General features: G+C 39.7%; 1 protein-coding gene across 2 annotated transcripts in view; it reads left to right on the top strand.

The window, feature by feature from the left end:
- The window catches only part of LOC105505626 (POC1 centriolar protein homolog B), a 102,843-nt gene that overhangs the window by 11,365 nt on the left and 78,202 nt on the right, over positions 1-13,276 (top strand). The window lies entirely within an intron of this gene.

Raw genomic sequence — 13,276 nt, 5'->3', positions numbered from 1 at the left:
TGGTGCATGCCTGTAGTCCTAGCTACTCAAGGGGCTGAGGCAGGAGGGATACCTTGAGCCCAGGAGTTTGAAACCAGCCTGGGGAACATAGCAGGACCCCATCTTTAAAAAATTAATATAAATAAATAAATAAAATGATACGTTTGTCTACGTTTCCACTTGAATTTAAGCTCCCCAATTAGAGATTTCTGTCTGCTTTGTCACTTAGGACTCCCCCCTTTTGCCACAATGCCTTACATGTTGCTGGGGTCATGTATCTGTTGAGTTAATTCATAGTGCTCAGAGTTGAAATGGAAAGGAAGACTGTGACTGAAGTAGGTGACATGTGAAAGAGAAAATGATTGCTGCTTGAAAGGTGACAGGAAACTTGGTGTCCCCAAGCAGAGTCAAGGTTTAAATACTTAAGGAGGAAGAGGGACTTACAGAGAGGAGGATGTGAATACAAGAGGCATCATCTAGTGGGTGTTGTGGCCCAGTGGTAAATTTTGAGGAGAGAAGGCATGGGTACCAGGGTCAGCTTAAGGGGATATCCATAGCATTATGGGAGTGAAAGTTTGCACAATGATTGATGACCAGAGAGACTTGAGGCTTCAACTTCTGGTCATAATTAGAGGAAGCAGGACCTGAAGCATAGTGGATTTTTTCTTAGTAGACTCTAGAAGGTAGGATATACTAGTATGTTCTCCCACTGCAATAAAGAAATACCGAAGGCCAGGCTCAGTGGCTCATGCCTGTAATCCCAGCACTTTGGGAGGCCGAGGCAGATCACCTGAAATCAGGAGTTCGAGACTAGCCTGGCCAACATGGTGAAACCCTGTCTCTACTAAAAATGAAAAATTAGCCAGGTGTGGTGGCATGCGCCTGTAGTCCCAGCTACTCGGAAGACTGAGGCAGGAGAATTGCTTGAACCCGGGAGACAAAGGCTGCAGTGAGCTGAGATCGTGCCACTGCACTCCAGCCTGGACGACAGAGTGAGACTTCATCTTAAAAAAAAAAAAACACACAAACAAAAAAACCCCTGAAACTGAGTAACTTACAAAGGAAAGAGGTTTAATTGACTCACAGTTCTGCAGGCTGTACAGGAAACATGGCTGGGGAGGCCTCAGGAAACTTAACAGTCGTGGTGGTAGGCAAAGGAGAAGCAGGCACATCTTACATGGCCAGAGCTGGAGGAAGAGAAGAAGGGGAGGTGCTATACATTTTTAAACAACCAGATCTTGTGAGAACTCACTCACTATCACAAAAACAGCAAGAGGGAAATCTGCCCCTATGATCCAATCACGTCCCACCAGGCCCCTCCTCCAACACTGGGGATTACAATTCAACATGAGATTCGGGTGGGATCATAAGTCCAAACCATATTATAGGGGCTCTTAGGTTTCACAGGATGAGTGGAAAGGTGATGAGAAGGAAGAGGATGGGAGAAAACAAAATAGCCTTTGAAGTGTTATCATCCCTTCAACTGAAATTTCAGTAACTTGTCCAAAAGTATAAAGCTAGTAGGCAGCAGAGCCTAGCAGTTGTCCCCAATCTTTTTGGCACCAGGGACTGGCTTCATGGAAAACAATTTTCACAGTAGGGTTCACACTTCTGTGAGAATCTAATGCTGCTGCTGATCTCACTGGAGGTGGAGCTCAGGCCTTAATGCTTGCTTGCCTGCCGCTCACCTCCTGCTGTGCAACCCAGTTCCTAATAGGCCATGGACCAGTACCAGTTCACATCCTGGGGGTTAGGGACCTCTAGCCTAATAGAGTCTGGTTTGAGTCTGATTCCAGAACCATACCCTTTTCCATTAGGCCAGTCATCCCTTTCCCAGAGGGCCACATTCACGTTTAAACAAACAGTAAAAGCCTTTAAAAGTATTTTCACGTGGTTTGCAGAATCTGACCTGTACTTTAGAAGTTTCTGTTGAAAATTGCATAATTTTAACATTGAAGTTGTTACTTCCCCCACTTTTTCCTTCAAGGTTATCCTGTCATTGATTAAATTCTTCTGTAACATGTGGTTTGCTTGTACGACAAATGATAGTAAAGAACAAGTTAATCTTTCCTTTTTTTTACTGAATAGAAGCAAACTGAAATTTGGAACTTTTTAGTTTCTTTCCCTGCAGTGAAACCATAATAAAAATTTGCCAAAGACTTTTTTTTTTTTTTTTCAAATTCTTGATGGCAACCTATGTGGTACTTTGTGGAGCTTCTCCTATTATAGCTTAAAAAATTACTAAACCTACAAAAGCTGAAAAATTACAAAAGCTAAACTAATTTAGTGTAACACTGAGAAGTAGTAACAGAGTACATTATTTCTCAAATTTCAGTGTGCATCAGAATTCAGTGAGAAACTTGTCAAAAATTTATATTCCCAGGTCTCACCCCAAATAATGTATAATTTACTAGAAATATGTATTTTTAACAAGGACCCCAGTAACTCTGATGAGATAATTCATAAATTCCCTTTGCTTTGAGAAGCACTGGTTTATTGGTTAAAAGCCTAGGCTTTGGAGTCTTGTAGAAGTGGGTTAAAAATTGAGCTCTTTTCACTTTTCATCTATGTTACCTTGACCAGTTACCTAACCTCACGAAGCCTCATTTCCTCTTCTGTAAAATGGAGATAATGATATTTATCTGCCTTGTTGTTAGGATTAAATAAAATAATACTTATAAAGGTGCCTAGTCTGGAGTCCAGTGATGCAGTCACAGCACACTGCAGCCTTGACCACCTGGGCTCCAGCCGCCTGCCTCCCTCAGCCTCTGGAGTAGCTGGGACTACAGGCATGCACCACTAAGCCCAGGTAATTTTTTAAATTGTTTGTAGAGGTGGGGTCTCACTATATTGCTCAGGCTGGTCTTGAACTCCTGGCCTAACATAGTCCTTCTGCCTTGGCCTCTCGAAGCCCTGGGATTACAGGCATGCGCCACCATGCCTGGGCTTGAGACTTATGCAGTATTGAAAAATACTAGGCCCATAGTACTAATTCAGTAAAGGTTTCCGTTATTGCTAGTCTTCAAAGACGTGAAATTTGAATAAATTAAATTCAATTTCTTCAGCTTGTCATTACTAAAGATTACTTTTTAAAGCACCCACAGCTCCTTTAGACCCAGCTTATACTAGCAAGCTAATTACTTAGTATCAGCTAGAAAGCAAATATGCTTAGTTATTTCCTTATTCAAGGCAAATGGATTTTAAGTTAGTACCATCACTTAATTATATTATTATGCAGTGCTTGCATAGTACAAACTATTTCTGACCGTATTACAGTATTAAAGTTTGTCTAGTCAAGATTGGAATATTGTCTTTTTATTGTACAACCCTTTCCCTCACTTCCATCTAGGTTTATTGTTGTTTTGAGACAGTCTCACTCTGTCACCCAGGCTGGAGTGCAGTGATGCGATCTCAGCTCACTACAGCCCCGATCTCCTGGGTTCAAGTGATTCTCATGCCTCAGCCTCCCAAGTAGCTAGGACTATAGGTGTGCGCCACCACGCCCGGATGATTTTTTGTATTTTTAATAGAGACAGGGTTTCACCATATTGGCCAGGCTGGTCTCAAATTCCTGGCCTCAAGTGATTCACCTGCTTTGGCCTCCCAAAGTGCTGGGAGTACAGTGAGCCATTGTGCCAGGCCCCATCTAGGTTTATAGATGTATGTCTGGGGATTGCCTTTTATTTTTCATTTCTTAAAAATATTTATAAAGGAACTCATTCTTATAGATTTCTTTAGAAGATTTCCCTATTTTCCCCCTAAATAAAGCAGTCTGGTATTTCTTTTGTGACTCAAAGGCAAGCATGAATCTGGAAATGCAGCATAAAGTACAAAGTCATGGTACCATGTGAAACTAGAAAGCTGAGTTTATTTTCAGTAATGGACTTTATAGTAGGACATAATGGAGGTAGAAAATATAGAGAAGGACTTCTGAAATAATTGAAAAATCCAAGGATTTCTATATGAAACTAATCTGAATTATCAGGTTTTTTGTTTTGTTTTGTTTTGTTTTGTTTTTTGAGACAGAGTCTCACTTTGTTGCCCAGGCTGGAGTACAGTGGCACAATCTCAGCTCATTGCAACCTCTGCCTCCCGGGTTCAAGCGATTCCCCCGCCTCAACCTCCCGAGTAGCTGGGATTACAGGCGTGCAGCACAGTGCCTGGCTAACTTTTTTGCGTTTTTAGTAGAGATGGGGTTTCACCATGTTGTCCAGGCTGGTCTCGAACTTCTGACCTCAGGTGATCCACCCGCCTCAGCCTCCCAAAGTGTTGGGATTACAGGCGTGAGCCATTGCACCTGGCCAATCAGGATTATTCTGAATATGGAATGAAAAGGCCTGAGAGGGAATATATTTCAAATGTACAAAGTTATCTAAAATATGTACTATTTGGCCAGGCATGGTGGCTCACGCCTGTATCCCAGCACTTTGGGGGGCCAAGGTAGGCGGATCACCTGAGGCCAGGAGTTCAAGACCAGCCTGGCCAACATCGTGAAACCCTGTCTCTACTAAATACAAAAAAAAAATTTAGCCAGTGTGATGGTGCGTGCCTGTAGTCCCAGCTACTTGAGAGGCTGAGGCAGGAGAATTGCTTGAACCTAGGAGGCAAAGCCCGCAGTGAGCCGAGATTCTGCCACTGTACTCCAGCCTGGGCGACAGAACGAGACTCCATATCAATAAAAAAAAGAATAAAAACATATTTCTGCCTCCAGTGACGAAAGTAATTGGTAGCTGAAAATACCAGCAGCAAAAACCGCAATCTTGCACCAACCTAGTAATTGTAAAACTGGACAAAATATATGTGAGTTAGCTGTTTTCAGGCATTGACCTATAGAGAGTGCAAAAACTATGATCTTTACAAGAAAGAAAACATGCAAGGTGATGATCTCCTTGACTGTCTTCCTGGGAGCATTTTTCCTGCTGCACAGCAGAGAGGTAGAGCAGCCTCAGAGTAACAGCCTGGCTGAGCTCAGGATGTGCAGAGTGGGAAACTGTAAGACTACCAGGGATCTCTCACTGCTGAACTGAGAGCTGAATGATGATACTAATGACCATGCAGGGCTGGATGTCTAGGTCTCTAGCTTCAACAAAGAGGAAGTCTCTCTGAGCACTTCAGACATTGAGTTGAGGCACCAGAAAGGCTAGGTCTTTAGGAATCAGGACCACATGTGAAAGAAAGGGCCACGCCCTAGGACTTATTTCCAAGCTCAAGTAGAACCATGCTACCAAAGAGCAAAAGGAAGTGTGCAAGACCAAAAAGGAGCCACCTACAATTTAATTGCCTCCCAGTTAAAAAAACAAAACAGGCTGTGTGTGGTGGCTCACACTTGTAAATCCAGCATTTTGAGGGGCCAAGGCAGGCAGATCACTTGAGGCCAGGAGTTCGAGATCAGCCTGGACAACATGCTGAAACCCTGTCTCTCCTAAAAATACAAAAAAATTTAGCTGACTGTGGTGGTGCACACTTGTAATCCCAGCTACTTGGGAGGCTGAGGCACAAGAATTGCTTGAACCCAGGAGACAGAGGTTGTAGTGAGCCGCGATTGCACCACTGTACTCCAGCCTGGGCAACAGAGCGAGACTCTGTCTCAAAAAAACCAAAACTAGCATGTTGTCCAGGCTGGTTACTCTAGTTAGTGGGATTGCTTTTGCAGTGATGTGGTTTCATGATTCTGAAACTACTGTTTGTATTTTAGGATTGAGCAAAGATATGTTGAGCATGGGAGCCAGGTTTCTTATTGTGGGAAAAGAGAGTCACAAATATGGAAAAAGGGAGAGCAAGAATGTATTCTGTGATGTTAGATTAAAACTCATGGTTTTTAATATCTATATCAATCGACATACCTACATATAGATAGATAATAGCTCTCTATTTATAGCTAATTTCTTAGTTCTGCCCGTTGTGATTTCAGTCTTATTCCTCAACTCTGTTCACTGACACACCAATAGCAATGAGCAAACATTGTGCCCAGATACTGGTTTCTAAATACCATTATACATTAAAATAAATCAGAGCTTTTTGGGGAGGAAAGAAAAGGCCCATTTCAGGGCTAGAGCAGGAGAAGTACGTCTTAGAACATCTTGTAATTCTAGAAAATAAGGGAATATTTGAAGAATGGAAATATATCAAAAGGACGCAGAGGTCAGCTTTTAAAGGGGCTTTCATTTGCCAAATCTGGAACAATTTGAGAGTCAAAATAAATGACAGTTATGGATTATAACCTGTTGAATTAAATAATCTATACATTCACACTGATAAAAATAAGTAAATGAGTAAACAGATAAATGGAGGAAAATGGATGGTTCTTCCTTACAACAGTAAATACATTTTTAAAATATTAATTCATTAACTTACTAATTGAATGTTAATTAAGTAGTAAATCATAGAATGATGGGTTAGAAAATTATGAAAGGATGCTAGAGTTAGTGTGTGACAGTTTGGTGAGGAAGACAACATTTATATAGTCTTATCTCTCCATGTATTAGTCTGTTCACACACCTCTATAAAGAACTGCCTAAGACTGGGTAATTTATAAAGGAGAAAGGTTTAATTGACACACAGTTCCACATGGCTGGGTAGGCCGGTAGGCCTCAGGAAATTTACAATCATGGCCTAAGGGGAAACAAACATGTCCATTTCACATGTCCGTCTTCACATGGCAGCGGGAGAGAGAAGTGCAGAGCAAAGGTGGGGAAACTCCTTATAAAACCATCAGATCTGTGAGAAATCACTCACTATCATGAGAACCACCCCCATGATCTAATCACCTCCCACGAGGTCCCTCTCCCAAAACAGGGGGATTATAATTCGAATTACAATTCAAGGTGAGATTTCGGTGGGGACACAGCCAAACCATATTATGCCACAAATTACTTGCTAATTCCAAAGGGAAAAATAGTAGCTTTACATGGTAGAGGTAGGATCACCTAAACCAAGCAATCAAAGTTAACATCAACACTATTAGGACAAAGAGACATCATGTGCACCCTAATATGATGCACTGCTAAGGGCACAACATAACTTTTGTGATATTCTTGTCAAAATTGTATCTTTAATAAAATTAATAAACATGCTACCAAAATAACAGGCTTATAGTCTTCAAGAATATAAAGGTCAATAAAGACAAAGAGCAACCTAAGAACTCTCTAATTTTTCTGTAAGATTAAAATTATCAAAATAAAAATTTACCAAAAATAAGAGGGAAAAAGGAATGAGGCAGCTCTAGGTATTAACGAAACATTATCTCCAGCATATATCATGCTAAGTAGACTGAGGAGGCAGGATAGAGAGGCAAAATGCAGAAAGCGTATAATATGCTACCATTTGTATAAAAAGCGTGTGAGAATAGACACACACATTTGAATACGCACAAAGGATTCCCAAGAAATTAGTAATGCTGGTTGCCTCTAGAAGGAGAACCAGGTTGTCAAGGACTAGAAGGATATTTCATTAAATGCCATTTTGTAATGTTGGAATTCTGTAATATTGGAATTCTGAATCAGGTACAAATATTACCAACTGAAAAGATAAGTAAGATAATTTGTAAGAAACAAAAAACTGGAGACAATAACATTTCTTTTCAGAAAATAGTGTTCTGGACAGAGCCTCTACGTAACTGCAGCTGATTTTGGTCAAATCAATGAGTGAGAAAGCTTGGGTTGACTCAAGGAAGTTATTGGTACTTAAGGTGACACAAAAACGGGTGACCATTTGAGCACTGTGTGATAGACACAGAGCAAACATGTTTTCCATTTGTTATTCTTTGTTGTCACCTCCAGAGACAAACCACTGACTTAGGTAAGCATGGGCTTTGTTCTTCTGCCAACAGAGATTTCTTGAAACAATGGATTATTGTTATAGATTATAAATAGTTTATTTTAAATTGGTAGATTACTAGTTAATGTTTTCCATTAATTTCCTCCCGTTTGACATTTTATCTCAGAATAGACCCGTTGAAGATGAATGGTACAAGCTTTGACATTTTAAATTATGTGGTAATGTTTATATAGGGTGTGGTTTAATGGAAATGTATGAAAGCAAATTCCACGTTGACACAGTACAACACTGACATCAATAACCAAATACATTTTATTATCATGGTATTAGGGTTTGGTAGGACAATTCTTTCCTAAGAAAGAAGGTTAAGGAAGTAAAGAGGGAAATTCAGTGTTGGTTTTCATAGTTTTTTTTTTGTTTAATTTTTTTGAGACAGAGCCTTGCTCTGTCTGGAGCAGGCTGGAGTGCAGTGGCACAATCATAGCTCAGTACAGCCTCTGTCTCCCGCCTCCACCTCAGCCTCCCCCACCCCCACAGAGTAGCTGGGAATACAGGTGCAGGTCACCACGCCCAGCTAATTTTTTTTTGTATTTTTTGTAGAGACAGGGTTTTGAGATGTTGCCCAGCTGGTCTCAAACTTCCAGGCTGAAGTGATCTGCAGCCTTAGGGGTCATATATATTATATGATATATATAAACTCCCTCCTATTTTCTTCTGAGTCCATGCTTTCTGGCTTTGATCCCACTTTCTTGGAGAAGAAAACACATGCACTAATTCTGATGTTAGGAATATTCTAAGCATATATCTTCAATATTATTATTCATCCAGGACCAAAGTAAAGTAAGTCCTGATGCAGGAAATGATTGAGTTTCACAGCTTTTTGGGCCCCTACTTGGCCCAGGAAGCCCAACTGGAACGTCCTCTCACTGGGCCCAGGGCCAGCTTTGTGGGCATACCTCCTACACAGTTGCACAGGGCTCCATGCTTAGTTTAATGCTATGCTATCATTGTCCTGCAATTCTTAACTATTTTCCTGTAAGAGCCTCACGTTTACATTTTGCACTAGGCCCTGCAAATTATGTAGCAGGTCCTGATCAGGCCTGATTTTACTAAACCTCATTTGACACACTTGTCACCCTCTTGGAATGCTCCTTCTCTTCCTGGACACCACAGTGTCCTTGTCCTTTCCTACTTTGTTTGTGGCGCCTTCCTTTGCTCTTCCTTATCTGAATGTTAAGCGTCCTCAACCTTTTCTTTATCTGTACTGATTTCCTCAGTGATCCCATCCAGTTTACAGCCTTCAGTACTTTCTCTAAGCTACTACTGAGAAAATTTTAGCAATAGTAGCTACATTTGAGTATTTTTCATGTGGCAGGCATAAATTGCAAGTACTATTTCCTTTAGTATTTTCAACACCTCGTTTTGCAAATGAAGTGTCCTGGGCACAGAGAGGTTGAGTAACTTGCCCAAGGGCACACAGCAGTAAGTGACAGCATGGATTTGAGCACAGAGAGTCTAATTTTACAGGGTATTCTTTTAACCACCACACTGTATAGTCAGAACCTCTCCCTGGGCTCCAGGGGGTATATCCATCTTCCTACGTGACATTTTCACTTGTATGTCTAATTGGCATCTCAAATTTACTATGTCCACCCCATCCTGTATCACTTCAGATCGTCCTTTCTGGTCTTTCCCATCTCATTAAATGGCACTAAAACTCACTTGGGTGCCCAGGCCAAAATTCTAGCATCTTCTCTTTTTCTCTATCTCACATCTAGTCATTAGCATGCCTCATAGACTCTACAGTGTATCTTGATTTTGACTCTTTCTCCTCCTTCCAAGGCCCCCAGCCTAGTCCAGACCACTGCTTTCTCCTAACTGGAGGATTGCAGTACCCTCCTAATAGATCTGTCCTTTGCCCCTTGTGTCCTCTCCATACAACAGTTAGAGTGATGTTTTCTGCTTTTTCCTAAACGTTTTATTGAAGCATTGATATGTTCCAAAAATTGCAGAAATAATGTAACTGTACGGCTTGATGAATCTTTAGAATGTGACCTGCTTATTTAACCAAAACCCAGAGTGAGAAACATAACATTACCAGTATCTCCAGAAGTCCCCTCTTATGTTCCCTTCCCGCCACTGTCCTCCCTCCCTGCCATCCACATAATCACTATGTTTGCTTCTAACTTCATAGGTTAATTTTGCTTCTTCTTAAACTTCATATAAGTAAAATTTAACACAGTAGGTATACAACGTGAATATATTGCAATTTATGTATCCATTTTACTTGGATAGTTGGGCTTCTGGCTTTGATCTATTGTGAATAGTATTGCCATAAACATTGTACATGTCTTTTGCTAACCATACATAAGAATTTCTGTAGGTATATTTCTAGGAGTGGAATTGCTGAATCGAATACTAAGTATATATTCAGCTTCAATAGATATTTCAAAATAGATTTTCAAAGTGGTTATAACCATTAGTAGCATATGAGCATTCCAGTTACTCTACATCCTCACCAAGATTTGGTGTTATTTATCTTTTTCATGGTACATTCTGATGAGTGTGCATGGATATCTCATTGTGGTTTTAATTTATGTTTTCCTGATGACTAATGGAATTGAGAACCTTTTTATATGTTTATTGGCCATATGGGTATCTTCTTTTGCAAAGTGCTTGTTTAAGTCCTTTGCCTATTTTTTGTTGTTGTTGTTGTTGGGTAGTGTACCTTTTTCTTATTGATTTGTAGCATTCTTTTTATATTTTATTTTATTTGTAGAGATGGAGTCTCATTATGTTGCTCAGGTTGGTCTCAAACTCCTGGCCTCAAGCGATCCTCTCACCTTGGCCTATCAAATTGCTGGGATTACAGACCTGAGCCACTGTACCTGGCTGATTTGTAGCATTCTTTATAGATTCTGTATATACATACTTTGTTATGTGTTGGATATATGTGTTGTAAATATCTTCTTTGCCACTCGGTGGCTTGCTTTCCTGCTTGGTTAGTGGTACCTCTCAGTGAACAAAACTTCTTAATTTTTGTACAGTACAAATTATCGTTCTTTTCCTCTATACTTATTAACTTTAATGTCTTTTTAAAGCAGTCTTTGCCTACCCCAAGGTCATGAAGATATTCTGTGTTCTCTTCTAAAAGCTTATTGTTTTACATACCACATTTAGATCTATGTTCTACGTGGAATTAACTTTTGTATGTGGTATAAAGTGTAGGAGTCAAGGTTAATTTTCTTCCTTATGAATATCTGGTTGACTCACTACAATTGTTTTATTTTTTATTTCTTTTTATAATTTATTACCCTCCTTTGAGAACACAATTTAAAAAAAAATCCTTTCCTTATTATCAAAGTGACAGTGTTCTTAACCCAGATCATGAGATTCCCCCTGCTCAAAATCTAGAGTAGTTTCCCATTGCAGGTTTTTTTTTCTTTTAATAATTGTAGCTTTTATTTTAGATTCAGGGAGTACATGTGCAGGTTTGTTACATGGGTTTAGTGCTTGATCCCATCACCCAGGTAGTGAGCATTGTTCTCAATAGTTTTTCAAACCTTTCCCCGCTCCTTTCCTCCCTCTTCTGGTAGTCCCCAGTGGCTATTGTTGCCATCTTTATGTCCAGTGTACCTAATGTTCAGTTCTCACTTATAAGTGAGAACATATGGTGTTTGGTTTTCTGTTCCCGCATTAATTCACTTAGGATAATGGCACATTGCACTTTAGAAGAAGAAGAAGACACACCTCCCACCATGGCTTTTCCTCCTCCATCTGCCCCCTTTTCAGTTTCCCTCCCACCGGTCTCTTCCCTCGCATCTACTGGGGAAACACTGACCTCCTTGCCATTCTTCATTCTTCCAGGTGCTTTTGTACAGGGATTCCTGTGCTCGGAGTACTCTTTCTCCATGTCTCAGCTAGGATCACTCCCCATTTCACTCACCTCTCTGCTCAAATGTCCTTTCTTCAGAATGGACCACCCAATCACCCCACCTACCGTTAATGAATAAATAATATGTAAAAGTCCTCTGTATCTGTGTATTATTAATGCTATCTTCCCTACTATGTGATTCTTTGAGAGAAGGGATTGTATCTTTTTTGCTTTTGTATATCTCGTTTGCAGCATGATACACAGAACTCAAATAGTGTCCTGAGTTTATTACATATGATAACTCATTGTTTTCCTTGCTTTGTCTACATTAGCCTTGGATAATTCTGACTCTGCTATAAATCTTTAGTAATGTGGATAAGCTCTGGTGGAATATTAACTTTTTGTACTTTTTTAAAAAGGGGATGCTAAGCAATATTGTAGCTGAACTCACTTTAACTGTTTTACATGGAAATAATGCATAGGCTGAGCCCAAATGAACTTTTTATGTTGGCAAAAGAACATAGGTTTCAGTGACTTTATGTAGCCAGGCCCTATGTTTTCTCTAACAGTGATACTAATTGTGTTCAAGTTTATAACATTACATTTTTTTCTAAGCACTCTACAATCCAGATTTAGTGATTCTCATTGACCTACGTCCTATTATTGGGGCTATTCTAGGGCTACATGCATAAAATAAAATTAGTTTATTAGGCAAGGTTTAGATCTACCTTTCATTTGTTTATTTGTTCATTCTTTGTCAAGGCAATTATTTCCATCATTGATTACATTTGTTTTCCTTTTTGTAAATCTGTAAGCTATTGTCTGACACACATGATTCTTTTATTAATTCTTTTATTAATCATCAAATGCCATTAAATTATAGAGCAGAAAGAGACTAATGAGATCATCTTATCCAGCTATAGAAGTATTACTGGATCAGTTGATAAATATAGTTGATATATTAAAATATTGCATCTTTAATAATCAGCTTCATGAAGCTGATAACTGTGCTGTGGGTGTGTTAAGAGACTATGCTAAATCTTAGGAAAAACACACTGAAGTATTTAGGAATAAAGATGCCATGAGTTGTATAACTTACTCCTAAATGGTTCAGGAAAAAAAAAATATGTATATGTTTGTGTGTGTGGGTTTATGTGTGTTCATGTACAAGGAAAAACAAATACAGAGCAAATTACAAACCAAATGAAGCAAAACATTAACAAGTAGATTTGGGTAAAAGGCATATCAATGTTATTTGCACTGTTCTTGTAACTTTTCTCTAAGTGTGAAATTATTTCCACATAAACAGTTTGAAAAATTATCTCATCCATCCCTCTCAGGAAAAACATTCAGTCCTCATGACATCATGACACAGAGGTTAACTAGCTTTCCATTACCCAGAGTTAGAAACAAAACTGACTGTTAGTCCCGTGTACCTCTGTTACACTATGCTGCGGCCTTCTGGCAAATAAAGTTACTGAGCACTAATTGAATACGGGGGCCAGTCATCCTGCTGTGTGCTTACATAGGACACAGCCAAGCTTGCATATTAGTGATGTAGTTTTGAGTACCTTTAAAAAGTAATTTGGCTATTACCTGGTCAGCCTCACAACCTCCAGCCCCTCTATTACCTGGACGCCTTGTTAT

Source organism: Colobus angolensis, unplaced genomic scaffold, assembly GCF_000951035.1.
Source record: "Colobus angolensis palliatus isolate OR3802 unplaced genomic scaffold, Cang.pa_1.0 Scaffold10, whole genome shotgun sequence".
NCBI lineage: Eukaryota > Metazoa > Chordata > Mammalia > Primates > Cercopithecidae > Colobus > Colobus angolensis.
This window is presented reverse-complemented; position numbering and strand designations above follow the sequence as displayed.